Source organism: Sebastes fasciatus, chromosome 17, assembly GCF_043250625.1.
Source record: "Sebastes fasciatus isolate fSebFas1 chromosome 17, fSebFas1.pri, whole genome shotgun sequence".
Classification (NCBI taxonomy): domain Eukaryota; kingdom Metazoa; phylum Chordata; class Actinopteri; order Perciformes; family Sebastidae; genus Sebastes; species Sebastes fasciatus.
In genome coordinates this window covers 11,657,404-11,676,310 of record NC_133811.1, presented here as the reverse complement: position 1 = coordinate 11,676,310, position 18,907 = coordinate 11,657,404, and the positions used below count along the sequence as shown (strand labels likewise).

At 42.2% G+C, this 18,907-nt stretch overlaps 1 protein-coding gene across 1 annotated transcript in view; it reads left to right on the top strand.

The window, feature by feature from the left end:
• Window positions 1-459: 459 nt before the first annotated feature.
• Window positions 460-18,907, top strand: part of dlgap3 (discs, large (Drosophila) homolog-associated protein 3) — a 134,548-nt gene continuing 116,100 nt past the window's right edge. Inside the window, exon 1 of the mRNA XM_074613708.1 lies at window positions 460-600. The gene's annotated coding sequence lies outside the window, so the exon portion shown is untranslated. The remainder of the gene's footprint in view (window positions 601-18,907) is intronic.

Below are 18,907 nucleotides of genomic sequence, written 5' to 3'. Positions count from 1 at the left end.
ATGCCAAAAACTTTCTGCCTACTGAACTTGATCCTGCAATCATAACATCATACAACACAGGCCTATACAGCTAAAGAAATAGCCTTGAATAGGATTTGAGCAAACATATAATCACAATGAGTAGCCTATATATATTAACCTATACTTTTGTAATATCAACTATGGTTTTCTTTTGCAGTGCACTCCAGCAAATCCAAATGCATCCGCATATATATATTGGAAACACGTGGCTTATAGGTTAGACCATCTGAATAAAAATCGAAATATATATGACTCGTTTTTAATAGAGAAAAAATCACTAGGCATTGGAGCTGAATGGCTTGATTGATTTATTTGCAGTGTGCTTTTTATTTGGCCCCTCCTAAGAGCAGCGGATGAGGGGCCGCTGGGGATCCTAGTGGACCAATCCACGGCTGCTAATATTTCAGTGGGGGTAGAGAGAGAGAGAGAGACAGAGAGAGAGAGAGAGGCTGCTGTTTCTGCTCCCTCCGTTCTCCTCCACACAGCGATCGGGGAGCTGCGGAATAGGCGTGCGTTTCTCTCTTTTCTGTTCCTCCAACGTTGAGTGAAAAACGACGCACAGAAACCCTCGACTTGAAGGTAAGAGGACGCTCATCAAGCGGTTGGATGGATGGATGGATGGAGGGTAATAAGAGGCTGGAGGTGCAAGGTGCTCCTGTGCATCAAATCTTCTCTATGCACGCATGCAACGCGAGCAGGCTTGTTGTCTTTTTGGCTGTATATGGTGAAAGAGAACGACCAGATGTTGGTTGCAGTATAGGGGCAGGTCGGTGTGTCAACAGCTGTGTCAACTTGACAGGAGAGAAAAATGGGAAGTTGCGCCATTTGTGAACGCAGGACGACCCCCATCCTCTCTCAAACACACACACACACTCCAACACACAGGCACCAAATGGTTTTGGGGGCTGGCAATTCAACAACACATCTGGAAAAGACTGTTTGGTGATGGCCGAGTTTCATTCGTGCATAAAATGTTCTTCTGACCGTGAAAGCGCGCTTGTGTGCATGTTGCATGTATGTATGTTGTAGACCTGTGTGTGTCCCGGAGAGGAATTTGCTCGCAAGTATCGCGTTGACACACTGCAAAAGCAAGAGGTGCACAACGGTCTTAATTAATCATAGGAGAGAGGAGAGTATACACAACGAGCATGCATGCATGGCGCTTGGGACAGCTATAGGGAGGAGATGATTCCTCATCCAGGACCACCCTGGTCCAGGAATCCTCCAGGGTGGGGGTCGTTTAGGATGCTGCACATTTATTACTCTACCTGGATGATTAAAGGTGCACAGTCCTGAGGCTATAATGTCTTTATTTATTTAAAAAGAATCCCCATTAGCTGATACCAATGGCTATAGTCTTCCTGGGGTCCTAAATCAAGTACATTACATCTATCACATACATACTATATATACATCATCATATTTGTGTTACACTAATAACATTCAAATTTTCCAAACATATATAAATGTCACCTTCATACACATCTTCCACAACCATTTAGCTTCAAGGCCCATCATTATTAGGGGAAAAGGAACAAAAGAAAAAACATACATGACCAACACTGGACTATCGATCAGCTGCTTAAGTAATGTATTCTTAGATGGTATTTGAAGGAGGATTTGTTAGAGGATTGACGGATGTAATGCACGTTTGGTGCTCCTTTTTGAAAACCATTCTCCCTCTTAACATCTTTTTCCTGTATGCTACAGCCATATACCGCTGCAATACAGACAAGACACCGCCTCACTGCATTTTTGGGGCATTACAGTTGGATTATTTGGATAATGTGTGAAAAATCAGATCGATCAGGCATAGAACATGGCTCATCCACACCACACACACAGGTGTGGTTTGATACCTCTTCCTATGGGGTGTGATGTGAAATTAGATGTTAGGGATGATTGTGGGGGGATTATGGGTAAACCACAGACCGTGTAAACTCGAGTTGTGTTTATCTAATGCATTTGGAGTTAATTAAAGGAACGCAAGTAGCGTTTTTTGCCTCTGATTACTGGGAATCAAGGCTGCATCTTGCCTAGTGTGTGTGTGTTTGTGTGTAGGTGGGGGTTGTCTTGCATTAAAGGGCTTTGATGTTGTGTGTGATGTAGTTAAACATCCTTGCATCCAACACTTGGTTACATGAAACCAAATGTCGTTGGATAACAGAGTGGAGTATTGCCTGACCGACCAGGTACTGTAGTGTAATAAATTATTAAAGCTTTACAGAAGGGCATAGAAACTGTCTTTTTCTGGTGTGGTGAGTGAATGTGCCACATCCAGCTGACTCCCTCCTGCATCCTTTTTGGTTTCCCTCTCGAGTCAGTGTGTCCTGCTTGCACACAGTTTGCAGAAAGAGCCGGAGACACCCTCACTCAAAGGCACTTTTCTGTCTGCAATCTGTCAGATGTGAAAATGGTACGAGGAAACAGCAGGTTCTGTCGTACAGCAGGAAACGCTGCTCATTTTGTCCGTCAATTGGGAAAGATGAGTCACTTTGACAGGACAGTGACGGATTACACAGAAAACAAGATTGATACAGTGGAAATAAAGGTTATTTTTAATCACAGTTTGCTATCTTATATATATACACTGTCACAATATACATATACAGAAATTACAATATTTATAATCACAGCTCCATTTTTAATTATAACACCATGTGCTCTGGACGGAAATAATAACTCCAAACAGTGAATGAAACCCTCCTTTGAAAGCAGATTTTTTGGAATGATCCCAAGCCTCTTCTGTCAAATCAAACCGTCTCTTCTTTATTCACCAGGAAATACAGGCCATTAAGAAGGCAAGATGTTATCAGAATGCAGGTTCACCGTGACTTATCAAGTCTCATTCAACCTTAAAATTGATTTTCTTTCCTTGAACCATGTAAAAAAAAGAATAGGCAATGGGGGGGGGGTGGTAAAGGCTCATTCTGGTGCATCAACACGCATTGCATAAAATCCCATCATTTCTTTTCACCTTCACATAAAAGGCTTGGTAATGATGCTCAGCCCTGATGGGTACATGAAGATTAAGCACCCGTTTCGTTTAAGGTTCCTGCACACAGAGAGGAGGAAGAGATGCAGGGAGTGGGACAAGGTGCACCTTGAAGATCCACCGTGATGACAGACACAGAGATTTCAGTTCAATTTCTTGGGATAAAGTAGCACAACGTCTTATATCTGACGGGATATTATGATGTCAAACAACTTAGAACATTAGTTGATTGTGCTCAACACTGATTTGATCTTTGCTCGTGCAATACACACCTATAACAAGAGTCTACAGCTCATGGCACTTTGAAGCTGTCGGCTATCGGTCTGACAACGGATAAGCCTCTGGAGGCTTATCCGGTGTAGCCAGCGGATATCCAGGGCCAAGACTTCCTTTTCCATGTACTGCTCATTATTTACAGTCCGATTAGCAACTTGAAATGCGAGACTGGAGTTGGACTTGAGAGACGACGTGTATGACTGGATTGTTTCACAAGTAGACAGTTTACAAGCTAATTTTAAACCAATAAAAAGCAAAGTCGTCGTCAGTCGATAGCTGGTGGGTTCCCAGATTGCATTTTGGCCAATGCGTTCCGCCTGTTTTGCTCTGCACACGAACTGTTTACCTGCATTCAACCAAAGCCTGCTCAAACAGGATTGGTCAATACTATGCAGACTACGGAAACCAGAACGCTTCTGATGCCAAAATCTTGTCCCGTTGCAAACAGATTCTACATGTGAAAGCAGAATCGGTTTGTAGAGATTATGACATTGTTAACATGCTGATGTTTAGCAGGTATAATGTTTATACCATGCTCACCAGTTTACCATGCTAACATTTGCTAATAAGCACTAAACACAAAGTGCAGCTGAGGTTGACAGGAATAGCATTAGTTTTGCAGGTATTTGGTCGTTACCAAAATGTAGGACACACTTGGAAATTTGACCTGATGGTGGCGCTAGATGAAAAGCCAGGGATCACCGAAATGATTACAATATATCCTAAGGGGGACTTGAATATGTGTAGAAAATGTCATGGCAATCCATCCAACAGTTGTTGAGACACACACACTCAGAGGCACAAATGTCAACCTCATGGTGACAAGACGGATTCATCACATGGAAACCATTAACGTCCGCACCAAATTGCATAGCAATCAATCCAGCAGCTGTCAAGATACTCAGTAAAAGCCAGAAATGTCAACCTGCTGGTGTGTCTGGACCAACGTGGCAGACCGACAGACAGATCGACTGACATTGTCAGTCCTAGAGCCATGCTGCTTGCATGGATAAAAACTACCAGCTCAGTTTCGACACAAATAGAACATAACCACCCTTCCAAACCCAATTAATGCCAAACATTGAGTGCCAATGCTTTCTAGCACTTCTTCTAGCGCTATTAAGTGATTCCAGGCTTAAAAGCAAAAACTTAATTTGTACTTGACACAAGCTTTACTTAATGTAATATACACTGAGCACCATTGACAAATGTAATGGTTTGTGGACCATCTTTAAAACGTTAAACAATATTAGGTCTACATATCAGATTTCCCTGCCATTAATAGCTGCTTTGGAGTCAAACCCTTTCAGACTCACTGATAGAGGATCGTTTTGCAACGAAGCACTTTATCATCTCTACAGTATATCAAAGCTCTGTGCTGAAATCCTGCAGAAAGCAATACTGGCCCAGATGACAAGGTGAAGGGCTTTAAGGGGTTTTCCATATTGTTGCAGTTGCCTCTAAAGCCGACCGCTGCATGAAAACACAGGGCAGAGGAGATGGTGAAAGAAAACCTCTTCATGTTGATGTAGTGCATTCATTTAAAATCTGGATGAATGGGTGCTGTCGATAAGAACAATTTGGGGGTTGCAGTGGCTGGCTGTGCACATATTCCCTCCCAGCTTCATGTTGTCTGCTCATCTATCTACCTCTCCTTCTCCCTCAGCCCTGACTCTTATAAACCACGCTGAGTGTTAAGCCATAAAGAGGCCATTTTGCATATTGCATATCAATAAAGAGCAGTCAACTCTAGCACTGGGGTTTTTTATTGGGCTCTCACAGACACAACCAGCAGATTGGCGGCCATTTATGCACAATACGAGCACGCCATGGTCTGCCATCCATGTGCTTTATTGAGGTAAGGTTTAGATTTGTTGTCTGGTGATCAAGACATCAACTTTTAATGAATATAGAAGGCAGTTTTTTGCAGCCATATCATTAACGTCTAATGGTCACTGGAGTTAAAACAAATCAAAGTAGAATAACAATGACAGATGTGAAGTAAAGTACACTCTAAGTGGGTGAAAGTCAGCTTAGAGGATCAGATGCGGAGTGGAGTGATAAGAGCCATGGGCGTGGTTTCTCCATTTGAATAATCAGGATGCAGTTGTTTTTTTTCCTGGTGTAATAATCAGCTCAGGTTCTGAAGGGGCCCACCATGACTGATTCATGGTCTAATCTGGCTTGCCTGCTAATATCCCTGTTGTAATTAACAGTCTAACATTTACCTTTGAGTTAATCAGTGGATGTAACATTAGTCATTTAAAATGTTGCCTGTCCTACAGCTGTGTCTTCCTCACGGAACCAAACAGAAGGAAGGAGGGAGATTACTGTCGTTATGAAACGCAGGCCGGCACAGATGAGATGATTAGATGCTGCAGGCGTTATTGAAGCTAAAATAACCAGGTGCATTCATGGTTTTTCTAATGCAGAGTGGGTTCAGTATTGGCTAAATTATGGCAGTAGATGGAACATCTGCTATCCTTGAGCTTGTTGTAGAGAAACATGAGTCATGAACACAGTGCATATAACAAACTGAAGCAGGTGCATTACTTATACCCACATCAATTAGGAGAGACAAGTTAAAACAAATGCTCGGAGAGTTTTCAAGAAATTAATTAATTTGATTCAGTGTGTACAATATAGGAAAGTGTCAGTTGACTAATTTTACATATAAACTCATTATGAGGAGTATACGCAGTCTGTTAAATCAGTTGTGTAATGTCCTCTGTGGCTCTGGAGGGAGCTTTCCAAAGTCTGGGAGAATAACCCTGATGATCCTGGCATTGGCTTGGAGACCTCAAGTGTATAACTGAAAACCAGTGGGCAACCTCTAGGTCTGAAAAGTGAAGCCAATGTGGAAGCGCCTTAAACCTGCATTATTTCTAATAGCCAGCAGGGGGCATCTCCTCTGGTTACAAACAGAAGTCTGATTGTATAGAAGTCTATGAGAAAATGACCCTACTCCTCACTTGATTTATTACCTCAGCAAACATTGTAAACACGTGTTTATGGTCTCAATCGCTAGTTTCAAGTCTTCTTTAATACAGCATTATGGTCCCATTTAGAGTCAAATAGACCATAAAGCAGGGTATGCTTTAGGGCGTGGCTACTTTGTGATTGGCAGGTCGCTACCATGGCGTTGTCCGGTCTGGGTTCGTCTTACAATTTCAACCCTTTCACAGTGTGTTTCCAGTTCATGAACGTTAATTGTAACATTTTGGTCATCTAAAAATGTCTTATTCAGCATTCGGTTGTACTTAGCTCCACCCTCTTGTGTCACTTCTTGTTGCAAATAACCAAGATGGCGATGGCCAAAAACCAAGATGGCGACCACCAAATGGCCAAACTCGAGGCTTCAAAACAGCAGTCCACAAACCAATGGGTGACGTCACGGTGACTATGTCCACTTCTTATATACAGTCTATGCTGAAAAAACTAGTTTGAAAGACATTGGCATTTATTACAATGGTAGATGTCTGACAAAAATATGCTCTTGGTTGAGAAATGTAAGATCCAATATTTTTGGAACTTGACCCAAAGTAGTGAGGAAAAGTCTGGTCTTTTGTCCTGTGTCAAAAGGGTTTTCTCTGCCCCACTCCTTGTTGGCAGGCTCAGAGGGTTGGCCCCAAGACAAACACTAATAAAATAGCGAGGCCTGTATTGTTAATCCAGGTTCGGTGGAGTGAGGGCGTCACGCACACATGCACACACTTATACGGATGCATTTTCACACTTCTCTTTTAATTGTCAGCACTCCCCCTCACATCCATAAACATACCTTCATTGTTGCTATAATGGAGCTGCTCCAACTGGAGAGTTGGCACATTGTTTTGACACATTTCCCCGCCCGAATGATGAGTATTTAATCACGCCCACCGCCCTTATTGCAGGATAACGGGTCAACCCAAACTAATAACCGCTATCTCTGCAGCACACGCTCACAGTAGCTGTACGGGTCCCTCATCGTGCTCAAAATGATGTAATGGAGAGAAAGATACCCGCCCAGCCCCCAACACTCCAATACGAACTCTGTGTTTGAATCGTCTCATGGATGCGACCTGAAACAGAGCTCGCAGGCGAGCGGCGAGGTTAAAGAGGCGAGGGTAATTGCTGTAACCTATCTGGGTGGAAAAAATGTTTGCTCGTGTTCCCAGTGTACTCTTCTCTGATGCACTTGGGCATGAAATTGTTCCCCTTTCCACCCTTGCAAGCCCCGAGCCCAAGTCCATTGCCCATTTCTAGCCAGGCAAGTTGGTCTTTGGTAAATGGTAAATGGACTTGCATTTCTATGGCGACAACTCAAAGTGCTTTTACACTACATGCCAACATTCACCCCCTTCACACACACACACACACACACACACACACACACACACACACACACACACACACACACACACACACATATATTCATACACTGATGGCATGCAAGAGGTCATCTGCTCATCAGGATCTAATCGAATCATTCACATACACTCACACAGAAGCAATTTGGGGTTCAGTATCTTGCCCAACGACTTCAACACGCGGACTGGAGAAGCCGGGAATCGAACTGCAGATCTTTCGATTAGTGGAACATAGTTGTACATCACAACATAATGTTGGAACAATGGCCAACAATGACCACCTTTTACTAGACACTAGACAAACGTCTTTAAATCAGCTTTAAATACTGCCAGCAAAAAAAGTGTATTCTGTAGAGAACAACCAAAGCTGATAAGAGTTTTCAACAGTAGGCACTACTAACAGGCAATCAGGTGAATGTCTGTATCCACTGAATGGGTCAGTCCTACGGATGGTGCAGTGTCATCGACATATAAGATGGTCGTGTCTTTTCACATTGAGAGGAGAGGAGGCCTCGTTCATAGCCAGCTGGATTTCTCCTCCTCGAATTTCTGCAGATCAATGAAAGGCTTGTCGATGGACTTGATCATCAGTTCGCCGCAGTACACACATTCAGACGCAATGATGTCGTCCATGTCTGATTTTATCTGCTCGCGACTCGTGCCTGCATTGCCCACTCTACCTCCTGAGCTCCTTTTTCACACGTGTCTTTAAACGCCGGGGTCGTCTGTTTGCCTCCGGCCGCCAACTGTGTGAATGTTCATTTGAGTGGGTGTTGATGTGTGTGTTTGTGAGGGGGTGGTGGTGGGGGGGGGGGGGGGGTGAGCGGAGGATGGGTAGGCGTTGGGTGTCAGCTGGCCCTCTCCATTCCTCTCTGACTGACAGAATAAGTGAGCGAGCGCTGCAATGATTACGGGCTGCATGGAGAACTGTGGCAGAGTGATCACTGAGCATTTCACGCTAAAATCAGAGACAGAAAAAACAGTATGAGGAGCTGATTTGAGGACAATGGCTCAAGTGCTTCTGGATATGAATCATATTAGCATATGTCCATTCATATATTGATAGAGGAATGTGTGTTTGTGTGTGTTTTTCTGCTTTCTTGATTGATGAATTGATGAGTTTCATGATTGATGGCCATGAGTTACAGCCATTCAGGTACATGGGAAGTTCAACCAGTCATATAGTATGAAAAATATCTATTCTTGTTTGTGTTTCTGTGAGTGTGTAAGTCCCTGTGCTCCCAATAGAAAACCACAGTAGCGTTGGATCTATCCAACATGCTTCAAGCTGTGCTATGTGCTTGAGAAACGCTGCCCAGGAGATGTTTGTTTCCACTGTATATTCTTACTGTATATTCACTAGGAATTGTCAAGGGGAATACGCATGTTATGCTCAGTGTTTCCCATGACAATTGTGTGCAGGAGGAATAATATTTATAAGCAGTCGGCTCCCAGTTTTTTCCTGCATAACTGCATTGTTTCCATGCAAATGTCATGAAATTACTTTTATTTATCACGACAGAAATGAAACATCCATATTTGTACTCTTAGTGAGCACAAAAATCAGTGTTATTCCATTAGAAGTATAGCAAACATGTCTTTAAAATGTCATAAAATATATTTTTTCTGAATCCAATTGACCGTTCGCCAACCCCAACCCCCCTTAGTTACTGTTACTATGCCTGACAACCTTTCCGTTCTTACAAGTAACAGTAGTTTTTATAATATCATGATTCCAGGTCGTCCATCCGTCCGTCCGTCCGACCAATTCTTGTGACCGTGTTATCTATGGAATTTCTTCAAATTTGGCATAAACATCCACTTGGACTGAAGGACGAAATGATTTTGGTGGTCAAAGGTCAAGGTCACTGTGACCTCATGTCTGTCCCATTCTCGTGATATCTCAGGAACTCCTGGAGTGAATTTCATCAGGTTTTTGGCCATAACTCAAGAATTCATATGCTAATTATAACAATTTCACACAAATATCTAATAGGATAAAATGATGAAGTGATGACATTTTGGACAGTCATGGATGTAAACGGCAATCTGACTGGTTTGTGGAGGCATACAACTGCGAGGCGGTAATTCTAGAGTTGTAATTCTAGTAATTTTTTGAAAGAGTCTTCAATTCCACACAGAAGTAAACAAAAGCAGGCTCCTCATGCAGCCGATGACGTCTGAAATGACAACTGTCGCCAACGGTTTCTGATTCTGATTAATCCATTCCTTTCAATTTTACTGCGATTTTGCTTTTTCTAAAACACAAAAAACAAGTGTCCTAAAACACTGCTCAAAAGCATTTTGCCTGATTCATGTAAAAGCCTTGAAACAAGTTGATTGATTGGATATGAAATTATCTCTCCCCAGTGGCAAGTAAATGAAAACGACATGAGAAAACCCGACGCCAGATTAAATGGCGTGTTAAACTGGATGTTTTTATGGTCGAGGCATGGCTTTCCCTTCGTTGCTGGCACCGTTAGAGGGACGCGCTTCACCTGAAGATGATCAGGGGATGGAGGAGCGGGAGGGGGGGAAAAGCACGTATAAAGGAGGGTGGGATGATGGCCTAATGGAGTGGATGAGCAATTGCGTCGATGACTCAGGATGAAGGGATGGCAGTCGTTTGATGAATGGGTGACGGAGGGGAGCGAGGTGGGAGGGAGAGGGATGTGAAATGATAGAGAGGAGTAGTCTTTAAATGCTACATCCTACGGTAGCTATTCATTTCATTTACCCCCATTCTCTTCTCAAGGTGCACCACTTTTTAAAAATGTCTTTCCTCCTCTTTTGCACAGTTTCAATTACTCATTCCTTCCTTCATCTCCTCTCTCCTTTTCTGGCTTCCTTCCTGCCTTCTGTCTTGTCTTTTGGCTTTTATTCTTCACTCCCCTTTCATGCTTCCTCCTTCCTTCCCCATTTCTTCCTTCTTCCCTTCTTCTTTCTTTGCTCCATTCATCATCTCATTCTCCCCACTCCTTCCCCCATCTCATCTTCTGCTTATTTCCCTAATGCCCCCTTAATATCTGCCTCCATCACCTTCTTCCCTGCCTCCATTTTCTAGACTTTGTCTCCCATTTTTATTTCATTTGTCTAACCTCTCAGCCTCCCACTAATAGCTGTCGTGCTTAAGGCCCCCCTCCCCTCCCAACAATAACATCTCGGCCTCCCCATCACTTTCCCTCGGCATGTTTTCCTCTTTCACATCAAGCAGTCCCTTGTCTCCTCTCTGCAGCCCTCTCAATCTCTTGTAAGCTGGGCAGGTGGCGGTGCAAGTACACGCTTTCAGTGGGACATGCCTGCACTCAGATTTAAATAGATAATGGCAGAGCCCTAGCGCTTGTTGGGCTCTCTGAATAATGCAGGAGATCCTGAAGGCATTGTTGCCAGGCATCACTGATGGTGACATGCATACGCCAGCTCGCAAGCTTGCAATATTGATATCAAGAGAGAGGAAGGGACTCAGTGGCAGTTATTTTTATTTTTTTTCCCCCTATATGGCAGCTTTGTTCTTTATTCTTAAAGTTGACCCTTAAGCTGAAGAGAGTGTCCTTCAAAGAAATACGACATCATGGGTTACTTTGGCTGACTCTATGACTCATGTCCATTGGGAGCGCAAGGTGAAGCAGCGTGACATTGTTATAGAGCCACAAAGTCTAGAGAGGGGGAGGTCGAGGTGGTTTGATGCTTCAAAAACAACGTTGAACGTCAACTGTTCATTTCCCATTTCCTACAGTCAATGTTGATTTCTTTTAAACATCTAATTTGAAGCTGTTGAAGCTGATGGTGTCATTTAGCCCACAGTGTGTGCGGTTCATTAGGTGTATTCCATCCATCCATCCATTATCGGTAACCGCTTATCCTTTACAGGGTCGTGGAGGGCTGGCGCCGATCACACATTGGGTGCTTTTTATTTTGCTAACTTATGCTTCCTCGCGTCCTCTCTCCTCCCTTGACCCAGAAATCATTCCTCTTCTGCCGTCATGGAGGATCTTCCGATCCCTTAAATACACCTCGAGGAGCAAGGACAGAGGAGGCTTCTGGAGGAGCTTAGAGTGAGGAAACACAGGGGTGTATCCTACGCGGACACATTCACACCTATGGGCAACTTAGAGTCAACAATGGACCTAACCTGCATGTCTTTGGACCGTGGGAGGAAGCCGAAGAACTCGGAGAGAGAAAACCAACACTAACACGGGGAGAACATGCTAACTCTACACAAAGCAGGGCCCAAGCCAGCCAGCAGGTTCAGATCTTGAACCCACTTGCTTTGAGGCAGCAGTGCTAAGGCCCTAGGTGTATTTCCAAGTACAAAAAAAAAAAAAACATTTAGATTTTGGTGAACTGCTTGAATTGGGGAGGTGGTACAGACTTCTAACATGTCTTTACTTATCCAAAAATCCTGATCCAACTTTTTCTCTCCCGATACCAAATTTGAATATCTTGCTGTGTGGAACTAATTGGAGTCATTATTATGTAGGTGACATGAGGCCAGGGATTGCTATGGCACTAAAAGTGGCGACCTGCTGTCACTGAGCGGATGGGACTAATAGTTGAAACACTTCATTTTTTTTTTAATGACACTGATGACAAAACTGTATTTTATATGGATCAGTCCAATCATGGTGGTACAAGGGTGAGGTGCAGTCTATAGTTCAGTTAGAAAACTGCTGGTTATAGTTCTGCTTGAGCCTGAAAAATCCTCCGTCTGAAAATGGTCTGTGAGGAGTCCGGCCATGAGTCTTTTTTGTGTATAATTCGAGTCATGACTCGGTCAAATCTGAAGTCACAGACATGACATATGGATAGTATCTCAAGCGTGTCGCAGATAAGCATCCATACATCTGTTTTGGAATCACAGAAAAAGAATGAAAGCACTGGGTGAACTTACACGGTGATTGTTTAGTAGTGTAGTACACTGTTTTTCATTATAGATCACTGTAAACAGGGAAAAATACCTGTGGTGCTGTAGTTCAAAACATCACATGAATCAAAATGTATTTGTTCCCAGCCTCTGCGACAAATGATTAAGAACATCTTACAATTTACATTAAAAGCTCCTGAGGTGATGCTAGTCGCCTATCTCATATTGTATGCTATAAGGTTATAGCATGGAGCATCAGATCAGACTCTATCAGGGACACATTGATGATCTTCTGTATAAGTGTCGTAAGTGTTTGCCACTGGATCATTTACTCATTAACCACTTGAAAACCGATCACAACGATAATATCACCAAAACCGTTCTCTTTATCTTCCTCCTCTTTCCTCCGATGCCGGCTGATATTCTCATTTGATCTCAAATCATGCTCTCATGAAACCTAATCATAGGGGGTGATTGTTTAGATTTCCCACAAGCCACTGCGCTAATAACTATCAGTGTTATCCATTCTGTCGTGAACACTAATCTTCTGGACTGTTGGGCAGCTCATCTGAGATTGGCTGGTCTATCAGAATAGCCTCATCGTGATTTGTAACACCTGCAGTTATAAAAGGGAAAGGATGGAGACTTTAAAGAGAACAGGCTCTTTTCAAATGTGGGTAGATTTATTGTGCTTTTCAGCCTTTTCAAGGTTTTAGGGACAGTCTAGTGAAAAAAAAAAGAAGTCATACAGAAATATCATAAAAGGGGAGAAATAAGTGGAGCTGTGAAAAAGAAAAATGTGCCCCATTGTCTCCCGGTGTCCTTATATGCACCGGTACTTGAGGAAAGAAGAATATAGATAGAGTTGTGTTTGTGATCTTATCTTGTTGTTTTCTCTCTATTCACTACTTTTTCTGTAAAGACTTCTCCTGGAGGGCGCTTCAGACTTTTCAAGAATACAGGGTTGGTCCCGTGGGGGGCATTTTAGGGAGCTGTTTGTGTGTGGGCGCCTTTCAAACTGTCTGTCAGAGAGAAAGGGAGAGAAGGGAGATGGAAGTGGAGGAGAGGAAGGACTAGGTGGTGTTTGATCAGTGGGGTGCTGAGTCACACCGGGGTGTGATGGAGAGAGAGGTAGCGTTGCGACAGAGGAGAAAGAGACTAAATGTGAGTTTGGAGAAGCCTCAGTGGTCCTCCTTCCTCCGTCAAGGTGTCTTTCACAGAACAAACACACGTGAAGACACATATGCACAGTCACAAGTCTTTGACTCTCTCTCTTTCCTGTCTCTGTCTCTCTGTGGGGGTCTGTCTTTGAGTCGGAGCGAGATCTGCGAGGTAGATGAAGCAAAAAATCCTGTCTTATATTTCGCCATCCATCAGAGGTGTGGTACAGTGTGAGCGAGAGTTTCTGCTGTCAGCGGCGTTCTCTCTGCAGAGCTGACAAATGTGGGGCCCCTAAAAGCTCCACTTTTACACCTCCAACAATGCTCTCCGATGATGTTGTGAAGTGGGATTTGTTGCTGTCACATGTAGTCACAGTGCTGCATGTCACCGGCAATACGTGTGATAAACAGTTTTACATTTACCTTACCGCTTATGCTTCATCGCAGCCCCACGCAACACTAAGTTTAGGTTATACCAATTTTATTTAATCAAATTGATGATATATGGAATCAGAATTTTTGCAATATAGGGGGCTTATTATACAACCAATTGATAATACATCTATCACATAATAAATTGTGTAGGTTAAATATAATCAGCCAAATAAAATGATTCATCTTATAGAATGCTCCAGGGATGATGTATTTTTTGTATAGGCTAACCAGGAAGTTAGCACACTGCAAAAACAGCCCTACTAGAAATAAGCCAAATATTCTTAAATTTCGACAAATGTTCTTGTTTTGAGCAAAAAAATCTGCCAATGGGGTAAGCAAATTTTGCTTGGCTAGAATTCTTAAAACTAAACTATAAATCTAGACACTTTAAGACTGTAATGTGTCTTAAAACTAGAAAAATAGGCCAAAATTTGGCTTATTACAAGCAAAGAAACTGTTATGTAAGAAATGTTTACTTAAAATGAGTGTTGTGCTTTCTTGATTAAGCTGATTTTAAGATATTTTTACTTAATTTAGATTTAATAACGTAAAGATTTTAATATCTTATTAAGAAAAAGTTAGATATATTTTCTTAAAATGAGATTACTTTTCTAATGCAAAACTTGCTAGTCAAGATTATTTTTCTTTTTAGACAAAAAATAAGAAAAAATTCTTGTAAAGAAGGCTTTTTTTACTTTCTTAAAAATCCTTTTTTTTGCAGTGCATTGCTCATTTTTTGCATTGGGTTTTGGAGTATGGCAGAAAAAAAGCTCTGTGGCAAACAAATGTTTATGATACTTATGATTACTGAGGAGTAAATGCAATCACCAAAAGTAAAAAGCCAACATTAGGCAATAAACGATCTACATCACGGTCACATGAGCGCGAGTATACACAACGAGGCTGTGAAGGCGGACGAGTCGGCGTGATGACGTTTAGTAGTCTCATTTAGCCACTTGTTTGCAACTGCCTTTCTTAAGACACATAAAAGCTTCAAAATTCACAAGTGGGATATTTACTGACGCATTTTATATCATAGAGTAAAACGTTAAAATCTCTTAAAGGTCACCTATTATGCAAAATGCACTTTTCCATGTCTTTTAAACATCAATATCTGTCCCCAGTGTGTCTACAGGCCACCATAGTATCATAAAAGACCATCCTCTCTCTTTTTCTCCTCCTCCGTTTGTCCGGAAATGGGTGCAGAATTTTTTTTTGCTTTTTTCCTTGTATTTTGACGTCATTAGAGAATGCAAGCCACGTGAGGGTTTCCTGGTCGAACCAGAGAGAACCTTCAGTAGCTGACCCCGCCCCACAGCGCGTCACTGTCTCTCCTCCTCAACCGAACTTGAGCAAAGTAGCTCCTACAGTTAGTCTGCAAGAACCAGCAGAACCGTCTTCATGTACTCCCATCATCTAAATATAACATGTTCTTTCACAAAGGCTTTATGTAATTACACTGTTTAAACAGATGATATTTATATATTATATATATTTGATGTCATGCATGTAGCAGAGTACAGGTAGTAAATAGTGACTTGTAAGCAACACAACACATTTCTGTTTCACAGTCAAACTTTATTTGAGTTGACAGATGACAATATTAATTATTCACAGCATTTGTAATCATCCCACCTGTTAGTTAGTTATGTGACATGGTACAGGAGAAAGTCTTCAGCTCTGGTAAACTATGGTAAGCTAAGCTCCGGTGGTCTGTAGTCATGGTAACACAGAGACAGCTACTACTGTAAATAATATACCATTACTCTGATCTTCCATACATTTATCTTTTAGCAGAAATAATGAACTGACTACTGTTTCACATCTTCTATTTTCCACCCTGATGGTCGCTGTGTTTACACACCGTGTCATAGCGGTAGCATGTAGCTAACCCGTTAGCATGTAGCCACATGCTAACGGGTTAGCTACATGCTACCGGGTTAGCTTTGTATCTCCATGTAAACAGAGCCATCTGCTCTCAGCTGTCTGCTCTCCTCTGGGATGATTCTGTCGGTCATTTCTCACAGATGGATCTGTAAAGACAGACGTAAAACAGAGTGTATGTTTACGGTTTACAGAGTTGATGCATGAGGTAAACACTGAGCTAACTAACAGAGATATAAACAGCATTATTTACCTGAGAGAAACCGTCAGGAAAACCTGGAATCTGGACCGCAGATGTTCATCATGTGTCGCCGATTTCTGATCAGATTCCTCCGGTAATGTGCGCTGGGTGAAGTTTCTGGTTTATAAACTTTAAAGTGGTTTATAAACTTTATTCTAGCTGCTATCTCTCCACTCGTCTCTCTCTCTCTCTCTAGAGAGAGAGAGAGAGAGCGCTTCTCCGGGAGGGAGGGGGAGGGTGACGCTGTGTTGTTGAGGACGTTTGATTGACAGAAAACGCTGACCAATCAGAGCAGAGTGGGAGGAGACAGAGGCTACAGACACAGAAATCAGCACTTTTGGAAATGGGCTGAAACAGAGGTTATAGAGACATGCTGGAATGCATGATCTGATTGTTTTTTTGAAAAAAAAACTTCAGAGACATGGTTTGGAGGTGTCTGAGACCTATAATAACTAGTTTAAATGGAGTATAATATGTGACCTTTAAGCTTTTCAGGCATTTAAAACTAAAAACCCATTCAAAAAAAAACATCGACTTCCAGACGAGGGAACCGGAAGTGCAAAATTCTAACTAATTTCCGGGTTTTAGGATTCCTGCAGCAATCTATTGCACAGCAGTTATAATAGAATATTATGAACTCTTTCCTAGTGAGTCATTAGTTGTAATATTGTGTTGCCATCTTTCGCTGGCAAGAAATATGGCATTAGCAGAGACCTTATTACAATAACAACGTGTCCAATGCTAATCACTTCATGACAGACTTGCTCCATTTAGTTGACACTTTTTGATTTGGCTAAACGCTATTTATTTCATTTTCCAGCTGATGGAATTCATTATTTGAAAAGATAATAATTTGACAGTTGAATGAAAACAGCTTTATTCAGAAAACAGATGAAATTGCAATTTTGTCATTTCTATTTTTTCCCCCAAAGTAAAACTGTAACCTCTATAACATGTCATTATAACAGCAATGCTAATTTCCAGTTGGGGCCAGTTTGGGTTAAATGTGGCTCGTCTGGAGGAAGGCCAGAGGCAGCAGCCGCCGCTGCCAGGAAGAGAGCAAGGGGAGGGGGGGCCCACAGCTGTCACCCAGCTCTGACCTGACGGCATACAGGAAGAGCAGAGGTCCTCTGGCCCGACATGATACTGCAGAGACCCTGACCTCTGTCTGCGGTGTGAAGGCCGGCTAATGAGGAGACACACTCGAATATGAATCATAATGAGAACAGAAGAGATGAACTCATTTATTTGATTTGACAAGTGAGGCAATGTGCTATTATTTTAACTATAGTAATAGGCCCAATACTTACAGTACAAGTTGTGATTGTCCAACATACAAACTGTACCTTATGATGCTGTTTCTGACCCCTCGCTGTGTAGACATTACTGGCAAATGTAGTGCCACCAGCAGGCAAATAAATAGGCAAGAGACGAGCTCCACAGGGGGGCCAAACTAGCAAGGTGCATACACTAACAAGCACACACACACACGCACACACTCTCCTGCCACTGTGACAGTCAGTTGCATTTGTTGGATCACCGCAGGGCTGCGGGACCAGGGCCATTAGAGACTGAGCACAGCCAGTGTTCTGGTACCTACAGTACCCACTAATGGAATACATTCACCACCCCTGTGTGAGAGTGTGTGTTTGTGTGCATTTCAATGTCTGTGTGCAGTTAACACGTGCACAGCAAAAACTTTCAGTGTATGTGTTTGTGCAGTTAATGAAACCCACGCCCGTACACGCATGAATGCATGTATTCCCCCCGTTCCCATCATGCTACTGGTTTCCAGCTCATCCTCCTCAGTGTTGGCTGCACTCATTCACTGATTCACTCACTCACAGTGATCACTGTGGGAATGCTCCCACAGTGTTGGAGATAATTGCCTGTGGGCATTTTGTGAAGAAGATTGGCGCCAGAACTATCGCTCTATCGGTTCTATTTATTTATTATGATCATTTGATTAATCATTAAAGTGATTTATGCCAAATGTTTGCTTGTTCCAGCTCGAAATTAATTTAATACCATTATATAATAAAACAAAGTAAGGATCTGTTTTGATCAGGTACATTGCCATGAGCTATAGAAACAGGCAGGTTTACTAGTCTCCTAGAAGCAAAAAAATACTTTATGTGATTTAGATGACATTGAAGATGATGTCCATATACTGCCTATTATGTGATGATTTAAGAGCGATATATTTGAGTGAAATGTCCTTCATTTCTGATGAGTCCTTCTGGTTGGATGATTATAAAAACCTTGTGTTTTAGGGAGGGAGCCTTTTTTTGGTAGATTTTATTTTTCTGATAAATATTTCATCATTGTAACAGTATTTTAGTGTCTTATAAGTGCATATGGGCTCGGCACTTGCATAACATGATATATACTGGAAAAACAAAGTTCGGAAACTTGTGTTTGGTCGATTATTTCTCTGTTGTTACAATGCTAATTGGCATTGTATTTTACATCGTTGGAAAGCCTGTTTATTTACCTTCGCAATGATGTCCAACTTGTAAGGATCATGCATTTGTGGGATGAGCAGCACAGCTGATTATGTGGGTAGCGCCCAAGAAAAATTTGCCAAAATGCTCCGTCAATGGTAAACAGTGTATTCTCCTGTTGGTGTTGACTCTTGTTTTGAGTTGATTGGTGGATTGGATGATTGAACTCTCTATCAGT